Source organism: Durio zibethinus, chromosome 8, assembly GCF_047325235.1.
Source record: "Durio zibethinus cultivar Kanyao isolate XHJ-2024 chromosome 8, ASM4732523v1, whole genome shotgun sequence".
NCBI classification, from domain to species: domain Eukaryota; kingdom Viridiplantae; phylum Streptophyta; class Magnoliopsida; order Malvales; family Malvaceae; genus Durio; species Durio zibethinus.
The window spans coordinates 22,519,846-22,533,198 of NC_143169.1; the positions used below are offsets into that span (position 1 = coordinate 22,519,846).

Genomic DNA, 13,353 nt, shown 5'->3' on the forward strand with positions numbered 1-13,353 from the left:
GAAAGTTAACATTGTCAAGTTAAAGAAGTAAAAACGAAGCTTTCTTAAAGTAGCCATAAAACCAAGCAGAAAATGTTAAGAGGACATTTTTAAGCTACAAAATTACCAAAAAGAACAGTTGCTAAAAAGAAAGTTAATCAAACACTTACTACTTGATAGTTAGAAAAGTATTTTAACTACAAACTGTTGTATGAAGTCTAGAAGAATTAGTAATTATTAAAAAATTTACTAATCGTTAAGATAGATTATTACTTTCAAAGTAATATGTGCCATCATAGTAAATAGACAATAATCGTCAAATTTTAAATGATTAGTGGTGATTAATTTTTTTCATTCTTTTAAAAATGACTTGTTTCTAGCATTTTAACCTATAATCTATGATTTGCTTTCTTCAAGAACAAATAAAGTGAAAAAGAATGACGGTTTGAGAGATTCTTATAAAAATAAGTCGGAATATGCTACAGAAAACAATATGACAAAAAATTGTTAATAGAAATTATAAATGTATGCTTTGCTTGATTTTATTTATGATTGAAACTATATGATAATATATGTATAATTGTTTATCAAGATAGAATAAATATTGAGATTTTATGCTGGTTATTAAGCAATGAAAAGTAAGATTATTACAATAGTCATCATTTTCATCTCCTGCATGGTGAGATTGAGTATTATAAGTTAAGTTAGAGTTTGTGAAATTTCTATAATCTTGTTTAATTGAAATGGTAGAAAATGCAATAAGTATAATCTAAGTTGATTGAAATCAAATGTAATGTATGTGAAATAAAAATCTTACCTTATGGTTCTTAGATGTGATTTGATCTTACCATAGTGGGTGAAACAGTAAAAAAGCTTTGAAATTTGTATCATCATTTTATGTGAAAGTTAATATATCTTGGTATTTAAAATGATATGCTTGAACAAATTCTTTTCATTTATTTTGGAAGCATAGTTGACTCTTGATTTTTGTCAACTACATTTTGAATAAATTTGGGAGAAAATTGCTAATGTGGATATATTAGAGTTGGACCAGTTGACATGTAGTTTTGAATAGAACTTTTTGGAAGTGCCTATAATGATATTTGATTTTTAGAGAATAGATGAAAAAGTATAATAAAAATAATTGGTTTATGATTTTATTAACAATAAAATAACTATAAATAGTTAAGATTATAGTTTTTGTAATGACAATATTTGTAAATTTTAATGAATTAGTAATATTAGAGTAATAGTTGATTAAGTGAGATTGAATTCAAAATAGTTATAAAATCTGAATTAATTCAACTTGGAACTTGTTATTTTAGAGTACTATTTTGCCAATCAATGCATGATTTGTTTTAATTATTTGTTTTTTAATTTAATAATATCTTTCTATTTTTCATAAGCATTTTTATCATACTATTATTTTTATAATTAAAACAAAGAAACATAATATGAAAAAAATATTTACAATAAGAAAAAAGAAAATTGAAAAATATAAAAACGCAAACTTTATTTAATAATTCATATCCACAAAATGAAATTCAACTCTTGGGATAGTTGAATTTTTTTATAATCATTTATAATCTTTTATATATGATAGGATTTTTGGAATTGCATCAAGTTATAGCAGTGCCTATGAACTTGAATGCTAATATTAATAATACTGAGGCTTCAGCTCTCTCAAACAAAATTCGAATAAATCCCACACAAATAAACCCAATAAACAATAATTAAGATATCATAAACTTTAAAGCCAACCACATCAAAAAAAAAAAAAAAAGCAATTAAAGTGTTTGTTTGTGCTAAGTTTAGACTAGAGGAAAAAGTTCATAAATAAGTTTAAAGATAAGAATAAGAGAGTTGAGGAAGAGAGCTCAAATGAGAGAATGAGATAGTTGGAAAAAGAATTGCCCCCTTACTTAGAGGGAGTAGGGATATTTATACAAGTTTGCTTAGACTAAATGACCAAAACACTCCTGTACTCTTTTAAGGTAAAAGATAATTATATCCTTATGACCCAAAAATGCCTATAACATTATGTCTCCCTAAAAGACAATTTGAATATTCAAACGAGGATTGAGCTGAGATGTTCGACCTACTTTGATTTAGTCAATTTGTTAAAATTTAAGGATACATCTGAGTTCAAAATTTTGATGTCGATTTTGTTATCTAACCTTTTAGTGACATGAGTGATTTGAGGTATCGACGTGATGAAATGTCATTTTATGATTCATTTGATGTGAATGATTATTGGGATCTCAATAGTTGTTTGACTTTGTTTACTTACTATTTTAACTATTTAAATTTTGCTGGAGTTAATATTTTTGATTGAGCTAGCAAAACTAATATTTTATTAATGAAATTTGGCTAAGTTGAGCTATTTTAGTTGAACTAACCTTTTATGAAGGAAATTTGGTGGAGTTATTATTTTATCTAAGAAATTTGGTCAAACTAAGCTTTTTTAACTGTCATGAGCTTTTTTGTCTAAGTTAAACTCTTTTAACTGAGCTAATTATTAAGGTTTTTTTTGGTCGAGTTGAGCCTTTACCAAGAAAATTTAATTGAATTGAGCTCTTTGATCAAGCTGAGTTCTTTTGGTTGAGTTAATCACTTTGATTAAAGTGACTGAGTTAAACTTTTATGAAGACAATTTATCGAAATTAACTATTTGACTGAGGTGACCGAGCTAAGCCTTTATAAAAACATTTTACCTAGTGAGCACTTTGGCCAAGGTGGTCGACTTAAGCTTTTACAAAGGAATTTTATCAAGATGAGCTCTTAGGCTGAGGTAACCGAGCTAAGTCTTTATAAAAGCATTTTATCTAGATGAGCTTTGGTCGAGGTAGTCAAGTTGAGTATTTATAAAAGTATTTTACTGAGATGAGTTCTTTTGGCCGAGCTAAGTTTAAGCTCTTAGGCCGAGCTATTTTATTAAGTTGGGCTTTTATAAAAGCATTTTATAGATTTGAGCTTTTAAGTTGAGTTGTTTTATCAAGTTGGGTTTTTGTGAAGATATATTGTAGATCCGAACTTTTTTGGCTGAACTGAGTTCGAGCTTGAACTTTTTGACCGAGCTATTTTGTCGAAATGGTGCATTTCTAAAGTCGATATATAGATTTGAGCTCATTGGCCAAGCTTAGTTCGAGCTTTTTTACTTTTTTGTGGTGCTTTCCGAACTTAGCTGAAAAAAACCCTACCTGACGTGCCATTTGTTTGTACTAAGTTCAAGCTGAAAGGAAAAGCTTAGAGATAAGAATGAGAAAGTTAAGGAAGAGAGCTTAAAAGAAAGAATGAGATAGTTAGAAGGAGAATGAGATAAAGGAAGTGAAAGTATTTATACAAGTTAGTTCAAACTAAATGATCAAAATATCCCTAGTCCAATTGTGAACTATTCTCTTAGGATAAAAGATAATTACACATTTATGATCCAAAAATGCTCTTAACAATGTTAAACATAGATTTACAGCTCATATCTTAAAACCCATAAAACTCATAAACCAGGCTGTTGGGCTTTTTGAGCATTGGACAAATACTACTTGGATCGGGATGAAAGAAAAGCTTATTAGCGACTAAAGAATATAAAGAATTAATTAATAAGAGGACTTGTAAACAGCTATGGATAAATGATTTACTATTCTTCTAAATTCCCTCTCATGTTTTAATGGGGTACAAATAAAGGAAGAGAAAAAGACCAAAATATTTATATTAATATTTTATTAGAAAATTTATGGGGCAATTCCCCTAATAACATACATAACTTTTCTCGACAAACATGAACATGAAGGATGAAAAATCAAGCAGACAACAATCAAGTCATAAATGAGAAAACTAAAAATTGCTTTCAATATTCGATCTATCTGTTCCAAGTTCCGAGAATTTGAGGTTTAAGACTCCATGGCAATAACTCCTAAGCAAAAGAAAATTCATAAAAATCTGTTTGTTTAAATGGCAAGATAAAGTATAAATCACTAACCAAGTGTTGCCATGATTCAATATTACAACAAACCAACAGCAAACTTTCCCAGAAAATTTTCCATTCACTTCTAGCAGAAAAACAAGCCTAGAGGAGTACAAGACCAAGCTCTGATGGTTTCAGTGTATGCCTTATCCTATAGTTGTAAAGATAATAGTGAAGACTTCCATCACCTGGCCCAAATTTAAGTTCCTTCAAAAAAGATTCATTCTGCATGACATCCAATGCATTGAAAACATCAAAGCCCTTCTGTTTTGCCACAATAAGAGCATCATTCATCAATTGAAGCAGAGGGGTCTTTGTAGAAACATTATAATATGAATATGCTGCCTTCAAAGTCGAATAATGCTGGTTTCCAAGGATTGATGAGGGAAGTGTGTAGAAACTGCAGAAATCAGTAATCTCTTTGGTCTCAGAGCTTTCAACAATATAACTATCCACAACACCCTCAGTAGGAAGAAGCCAATGCTCCACGTCATGTTCATTGAAATCAGGTGCAACCACAAACTGGCTCAAATAATTCCTGAGTAGTCGTGTAATAGCAGGAACATCGTGAAGCTCCATTTTTCTGAATCCTGGTGTGACTGTTGATTCAGGTAACTTGAAAAGCTTAACTGTCCGACTCATTGTCATCCTTGGACCAAGTCTAGAAAACCCAACTTCAATCAGCTTCTTTGGATTCAAAGATCTATGCCAATATTGACAAGAAGTTATTGGTGTTGGAATAACAATTCCAGCAGTATATGCCGCTTGCCAGATATTCTCCAAGTGAACCCTCCTTGTCACCTCTTTAATCATGACAGGAGCAAGCCTTTTTGATCTGAGCTTCTTATGAACACATAGAAAATTAACCTCTGCCATGTTAACAATGTCATCACGGACCCGGATTCTTGCTGGAACACCTGTAATGAAAGCAACTAGCTTCTTTGAACTTTTAACACGGACACCAATGTGCCAGTTCTTATAATAACCAGGGGGGCGAAGAGCCCAGTGCAGAAACTCCTTTGAATAGTTAAATCTAAACATGTTCTCATCATCCTCAACATAGTTATTTGCCAGAAGGTTGTAAACCTCTGTGCACATCTCATCAGAGTCAATATTACATGTGACCCACTCATACATGATTGGAAGATTGAATGGTTCCTGCTTGACTTCAGATAAAGGTGTTGCAGCTTCAATAGGCCCTTCAGGCAAACCAGTGTCTCCCAAGTCTTTGAATTGCCCAACAGGTTGAGATTCCCAAAACTTGTGTCTCCTCTCGAGGCCAATTGACTCTTGAACCCTTCGAGCTAGCGCATTGAGTGCAAGGTCACTTTCAGAAGGAGCATTTCCATCGGGATTTGGGTTTGGGGTTTCTTCTGGCAAACCAGAAGATGCACTGCTATCACCCATATCAACAACTCTCAAAGGCAGCCTGAAAGGTAACAAGTTTACAAGTTCTCAATCAATTAATATGTGCATTTTACATTTGTTTCTTCTCTAGAAGAAAAATAATGAAGACTGAGATAACTCCTTCTTTTTGTTGCATAATTTTTAGTAAACTTGAAAGCATATAATCATAGGAAGGACATTAACTATTACATGCACTAGAAAAACCATTCCAAAATCAAGTTCTTTCAATTTGCTACAAGATCTAAACAAGAATAAAACAATGTTCTTTTTTATTAATATTTTCCAAGAGAAGATAACAAAGTTTTCATTTCCCAGACATCCAAACACAGTAAATCATAAAATTTGCATTCTTATCTTCTCATTTTCCCCAGTTTTCTAAGCAACCAAATGAATGGAAAAAAAAGAAGGAAAATCCAATTATATTAAAAGAAAAAAGGACAAGATAAACACAGAAATTAGCTTAAAATTAGCTTAAAACTTCATTAATCTTAATTCCAAAATCTCGCCCTAATACACATTGGTTCATCAAGAGGAACCCAAGTTCCAAAAAGGAATCTTTTACCTGTTTGACATTTGAAATTTAAATCAAACAACAACAGAATTACTTTTAAGTTTTCCTTTTGCTTTTTGTCCTATACCCAATGTTGTCAACAACCATACATAAAGTAAAAAAAAAAAAGTGAATACAATTATTACTTAGGAAGTGAAGAAAAGACATATTTGAATATTTAAAGTACCATAATTGAATCAAATAAATATGAATTTTTTTCTGAAAAAAATGAAAAACAGATTTGTTTTCTTTTACTTGCGTTTATTTTCTCATCAACCAAAAGAGGCTGGAAAGTGAAAATTATGCAAATCCAGATAACCAAACAGAAATCAGAAAACTACCTAATATATTAGGAAAAAAATCGAAAAATTACCTAAATATTATGGATGCAAATCAAATTAAAGCGGAGATCGGAGATCTTTGAAGCTTCGTCTCGTGAGAGAGAATCAGAAATTTGGTAATAGATGAAGAAAGCGTGTGGAGCGACAATCTTTGCAGTTTAATATTTTATTAAAGGACAAAGGAGTAAATAAAGTATGGATGGTATATCTGTCATTTTGTGTTTTCATATTTTTCATCGATGGCTCCGATCTTAACCATTTTTTTCTTTTTTTAAGTCAAAGTAGGAATTTTTTTTTTTTACTAAATGAAACCTTTTTTAGGGGAAAAAAAAACCAAACAAACTCTCAAATGTAATTAGTTATAATAATTAAGATTGTAAATTTTTATTTTATTTAATGAAAAATTTTAGGTGAATATTTTATGTTATAAAAAATGATTATTTGAATTTATTTAAACGAAGTGAATGAAAAATATTTTTTTTAAAAAAAATCTTATTATAATAATTCTGATGATTGAACTTTATTTATTTATTTTTATATTTTTAATAAATATAATTACAATAAAAAATTAATACTAGGAAAGCATGAAAGCATATGCTTCTAATCCAAGGATTATACAAGAAAAACATATGCTACTAATTTTAAGTAGTACAACTGTGTAATTTCACATACATTGTTCATAGATTTCTTTCGCTAGCTTTAGCATTGAGTCGGTATGTCTAGCCATTTTTGAGACTCTTTCCGCCTTCTTAACTGTTTCTTTATTTTCTGCTTCAGCAACTTTAGAGGCGGCTGTAATTGTCTCTTTTTCGGCTGTTTCACAAGAACTGCACCAGAATTCTGCCTTAACATGATATCCTTCTGATTAGGTTAAATCTAATAATTTATATATATATCATATAAAATATTAATAATTTATGTATTTATATCATATTTTATATGAAAATTATATTAAAAGTTTTTAAAATAAAATATAAAAAATAATCTTATATTGAAAAAAATTTAAATAATTAAGTGTGTTCAAAATAGATAAATATATCTGTTTAAAATAAATAATTTCAATTGTTTAAAAATAGATAATTTTTGTTTACTCAAAATAGACAATCATATTCATAAAAAAATATACTTATCTATTTATAAAAAATTCATCTGATTTTTTGAAAATATACAAAAAATAATTCTTGAAAGTATCTATCTTTTTTAAACTCTAAAATTTTTTTATAAAAGTTTTGCTGCAAAAAACATTTATAGAAGTTCAATGATTTTGTGATACACTGGAGATTGCTTGATGGATTGATTTCATTAGTACAAAACACAATTAATCACTGAGCTTTATTGTATCCTTAAGATTTATTGTCTGTAACCTATTAAGTAAATAATTTGGTGGAGGCAAATAAAACCTTAAGGAAAGTGACACTGTTACACGCCTTGGAGCCTTTCCTCAAAATTTCAAATTTAACGGAAGTAGTAATTCTAAATTTTTAGTGTTGCTCTAACAATCTAAAAGTTTTATTTAGTTCAACAATAGCTACTGAAGCAACGCTTAGGGAAATGGTTTTTAGTTTTGTCAAATTGGATTGTTTTAATGGTGGCAATTTTCGAAGATGGTAGAAGAAGATGCATTATCTACTTTCAACCTTAAAGATTGTATATGTTCTGACTACTAATAAGCAAGAGAAAAATGAAATAGAAGAATTTATTGCTACAACAAGAGAGAGGTAGAAATGAGATAATACAAACTACATGTGTAAATGTCATATTTTGAATTGTCTGTTTGACAACCTGTTTGATATTTACCAAAATGAGGTTACTGTTAAGGAGTTATGGAATAAATTGGAGACTAAGTATATGATCGAGGATACAACAAATAAATAATTTTTTGCTAGTCATTTCAATAATTATCATATGAATGATAGACATTTTGTGATTGAACAAATATGTGAAATTGAAAGAATGCTTAATCAATTTAAACAATATAATATAAGTATAAATGAAATAATTATTGTGTCCTCTGTTATTAATAAACTTTTTCCATCACGGAAGGACTTTAAAAAAAGTTTAAAACATAAAAAAGAGGAAATCACTATTTATGCTTTGGTTAATCATATTTGAATTCAAAAGGAATATAGAAAGCAAGAACAGAATTTCAATTCTGGTGATGCCAAAGTTTATGTTTTGGAGGAAAGATAGACTATAAAGCTTAACAAAAAGAAGTTCAAGTTTAAGCAAATTGCTAATAGGCCTAAATTCAAGAAGAATAAAAAAATGTTCATGTTACCATTGTGGTAAGCCATGACATTTCAAAAAAGAACGTTGGTTGCTATAAAAAAAATGATTCTTCAAAAGTGAATACTTTTGAAAAAAATTTTGCCATGATTTTCGAGATCAATAGGCTTAAAAATGATGATTTTTGTTGGGTTGATTTTAGGGCAACAAAACATGTGTACAAGGACAAAAGTATGTTTACAGCATTCAAATCAAGTGAATATGACAATGTCCTTTATATGAAAAATTCTTCAACAGTAATAATAAAAAACAAAGGGACTATTGATCTTGAATTTACTTCTGAAAAAACTCTAACTTTGAATGATATTTATTATGTACCAAAAGTTATGAAGAACTTAGTGTTTGAAAGTCTGTTCAACAAGTTTGATTTTAAACTTGTATTTGAGGTAGATAAATTTATTTTATTTAAGAGAGGAATTTTTATTGGGAAATGGTATATATATGAATAAATGTTCAAACTCAATATTATTAATAAAAATAAGAATGTTATTTCTATTTACGTAGTTGAATCTTCATATTTATGGCATTATAGATTAGGTCATTTATATTATAAAAAATTACATGATATGAGTAAGCTTCTATTAATTACTGAATTCAATCAAGACATTAATAAATGTAATACATACATGTTGACTAAGAAATCATTTTCCTAAGGTTAAAAGAAATACAAAGTTACTTGAGTTAATTTACAATGATGTTTGTGATATGCATAGCACTTCTATATTATTTGAAAAGAGATATTTTGTCACATTTATAGAAGATTGTACTAGATATTGTTATTTTATCTGTTATATTCCAAAAATAAAGTACTTGATAAGTTTAAAATATATAAATCTAAAGTTGAACTTTAGTGTGAATCTTTTATCAAATGCTTGAAGTAGGATAGGGGTGGAGAATATTATCATCCAAGTTACTTTGAATCTACCAAAATAATCCACCAAGTTACTGCTCCTTATACACCATATCATAATTGTGTAAATGAAAGGAAGAACATGATATTAACAAAAATGGTAAATGCAATGTTATCATATTTTGGTCTTGGATAAAAATTTTAAGGTGAAGCTTTATTAAAAGCTTATCATATACTAAATAAAATGCCTAATAAAGAAACAAAAATGTTTTTTTAAAAAAAAGGACAAGATAAATTTAGAAATTATATTAAAACTTCATTAATCTTAATTCCAAAATCTTGCCCTAATATATTAGGACAAGATTAACAATTTTAACTATTCAAAAATAGATAGATTTTGTCTATTCAAAATAGACAGTCATATTTGTAAAAAAAGACATTTGTCTATTTATTAAAAACTCATATAGTTTTCTAAAAACATATAAAAAACAATTCTTGAAAGTCTCATTCTTTCTTCAAACTTTAGATTTCTTTTATAAAAGTTTTACTGTAGAAGACATTTATAGAAGTTCAATGATTTTATCATACGTCAGAGATTGCTTGGTGGATTGATTTCATTAGTGCAAAATGCAATCAATCAGTGAGTTTCATTATATCCTCAAGGTTTATTGTCTGTAACCTTTTTGCATACTTACTAAGTAAATAATTTGATAGGGGCAAATAAAACCTTAAAGAAAGTGGCACTGTTATACGCCTTGGAGCCTTTCTTCAAAATTTCAGATTTACTAGAAGTAATAATTCTAATTTTCAATGTTGTTCTAATAATATTAAAGTTTTATTTGGTTCAACAATAGCTACTGAAGCAACACTTAGGGAATTTGCTTCTAGTTTTGTCAAATTGTATTATTTTGAAATTGGCAAAAGAAGATGCATTTCCTATTTTCAACTTTAAAGGTTATATATGTTCTGACTACTTATAGCCCAGAGAAAAATGAAATAGAAAAATCTATTGCTGTAACAAGATAGAGGCAGAAATGGGATAATGCAGACTACATATGTAAAGGTCATATTTTGAATGGTCTGTCTGACAACCTGTTTGATACATACCAAAACGAAGTTATTCTTAAGGAGTTATGGGATAAATTGAAGACCAGGTATATAATTGAGGATGTAACAAATAAAAAAATTTTCGTTAGTCATTTCAATAATTATCATAGGGTTGATGGACATTCTATGATTGAACAATTGTGTGAAATTGAAAGAATGCTTAATTAGTTTAAACAATATAATATAAGTATGAATAAAATAATTATTGTGTCCTTTGTAATAGATAGACTTCTTCTATCATGAAAAGACTTTAAAAGAAGTTTAAAATATATAAAAAAAAAATCACTCTTGAGGTTTTGGCTAATCATCTTCAAATTCAAAATGAATATAGAAAGCAAGAACAAAATTTTGATTCTGGTGATACCAAAATTCATGTTTTGAAGGAAATACAGACTACAAAGCTTGACAAAAAGAAGTTTAAGTTTAAGAAGATTGCTAATGGGTCTAAATTCAAGAAGAATAAAAAAGGTTAATGTTACTATTGTGGTAAGTTAGGACATTTCAAAAAAAAAATATTGGTTGTTATAGAAAAAAATGATTCCTCAAAAGGGCATACTTTTGAAAATTTTATTACCATGATTTCTGATATCAATATGCTTGAAAATGATGAATTTTGTTGGGTTGATTATAGGACAACAAAACATGTGTGTAAGGATAAAAGCATATTCACAACATTCAAACCAAGTGAATATGGCAATGTCTTCTACATGAAAATTTCTTTTACAATAACAATTAAAGGCAAATAGACTATTGACCTTGAATTTACTTCTAAAAAAACTCTAACTTTGAATGATATTTATTATGTACAAGAAGTTAGGAAGAATTTAGTGTTTGAAAGTTTGTTGAACAAGTTTGATTTTAAACTTGTATTTGAGGTAAATAAATTTATTTTGTTTAAAAAGGGAAATTTTTGTTGAGAAATGGTATATGTATGAGAGAATGTTCAAACTCAATATTATTAATAAAAATAAGAATATTGTTTCTATTTATATAGTTGAATCTTCATATTTATGGCATTATAGATTAGGTCATTTAAATTATATAAAATTACATGATATGAGTAAGCTTTTGTTAATTCATGAATTTAATTAAGACATTAATAAATGTAATACATACATGTTGACTAAGATTACAAGAAATCATTTTCCTAAGGTTAAAAAAAATACAAAGTTACTTCAGTTAATTCACAATAATGTTTATGATATGCATACCACTCCTACATTATTTGGAAAGAAATATTTTGTCACACTTATAAAAGATTATACTAGACATTGTTGTGTTTATCTGTTATATTCTAAAAATGAAGTACTTGATAAGTTTAAATATATAAATCTGAATTTGAATTTCAGTGTGAATCTTTTATCAAATGCTTGAGGTCGGATAGAGGTAAAAAATATTATAGTCCAAGTTACTTTGAATCTATCGAAATAATCCACAAAGTTACTACTCTTTATACACCACAACAAAATGGTGTAACTGAAAAGAAGAATAGGATTTTAACAAAAATGGTAAATGCAATTTATCATATTCTGGTCTTAGACAAATATTTTGGGGTGAAGCTTTATTAAAAACTTGTCATATACTAAATAGAATTCCTAACAATGAAACAAAAATAATCCCATATGAGCAATGAAATAAAAGAAAACCAAATCTTAATTATTCAAAGGTTGGGTGAAAGAGGAATAGAATGCATATTTATAAAATATGCACAAAATAGTAAAGCATATAAGTTCATGGTTATTGAATCGAATGATTCAATTTTAGTTAACATTGTTATTGAATCAAGATATGCATTTTTTGATGAAAATAGATTTAAATCTATTTCAAAACAATTACAAGTAATTCATCCTACAAGTGAAAAAAATTACAAATCCATTGGAACAAACTGAAAGTAGTGATGAATCTTGTCAAGAAATAAAAACAAGCAAAAGGGTTAGAAAGGCAAAGATATTGGACCAGATTTCTTTATGTTTTTTATGGAAAGGACTGGTGAAAGTATAAACAATAAAATTTCTTATTGTTTTAATACAGAGTCTAATCCTATTATATATGAAGATGCAATAAAGTTTCAAGATTTTATTTTTTGGAGAAAAGTAATAAATGATGAAATAGATTCAGTAATAGAAAATAACATTTGGATTTGCGGTGACCTTTCACCAGGTTTTAATCCAATAGGCTGTAAATAGATTTTCAAAAAGAAAATAAAAATGGATGGAACCATAGATAAATTTAAAGTAAGATTGGTAGTCAAGGGCTTTACAAAAAAGCAAAAGATAGACTACTTTGATACTTATGCTCTAGTAGCTAGAATTGCTACAATTAGGCTTTTAATTTCACTTGCCTCGATTTATAATTTGATTATACATCAAATAGAGGCAAAGACAACATTTTTAAATAGTGAATTAGAAGAGGAAGTACATATGTAATAACTAGAAAGATTTATCATTTCAAGTCAAGAGTATAAAGTTTGTAAGCTTGTAAAATCCTTATATGGACTTAAGCAAGCACTAAAACAATGGCACCAAAAGTTTGATGAAATTATATTGTATTAAAAAAGTATTTAAAAAGTTTGATCTTTTTAATTGTATTCTAGTATCTATACCCATGGATTCTCAATTGAAATTAGTATCTAATACTAGTAGATCAATTGCAATATGCAAGAGTAATTGGTTATTTGATATATACAATGACTTGTACAAGGTCAGATATAGTATTTGCTATTGAAAAGTTGAGTAAGTACACAAGTAATCCAAGTAACTTGAATTGGCAAACAGTTAAAAGAGTATTTCGATATTTAAAGAAAATAATTAATTATGGATTGTATTATAATGGATATTTTTCGATTATAGAAGGATATTATGATGCTAGTTGG

The 13,353-nt window shown here is 28.0% G+C and overlaps 1 pseudogene across 1 annotated transcript; it reads right to left on the bottom strand.

The window, feature by feature from the left end:
- Nucleotides 1–3,798: 3,798 nt before the first annotated feature.
- LOC111278995 (glycylpeptide N-tetradecanoyltransferase 1 pseudogene) lies at nt 3,799–6,408 on the bottom strand (annotated as a pseudogene). The gene is made up of 2 exons (XR_016344061.1): nt 6,271–6,408; nt 3,799–5,369 (listed from the first exon to the last, which is right to left on the bottom strand). The product of XR_016344061.1 is annotated as a glycylpeptide N-tetradecanoyltransferase 1 pseudogene (transcript).
- Nucleotides 6,409–13,353: the final 6,945 nt, after the last annotated feature.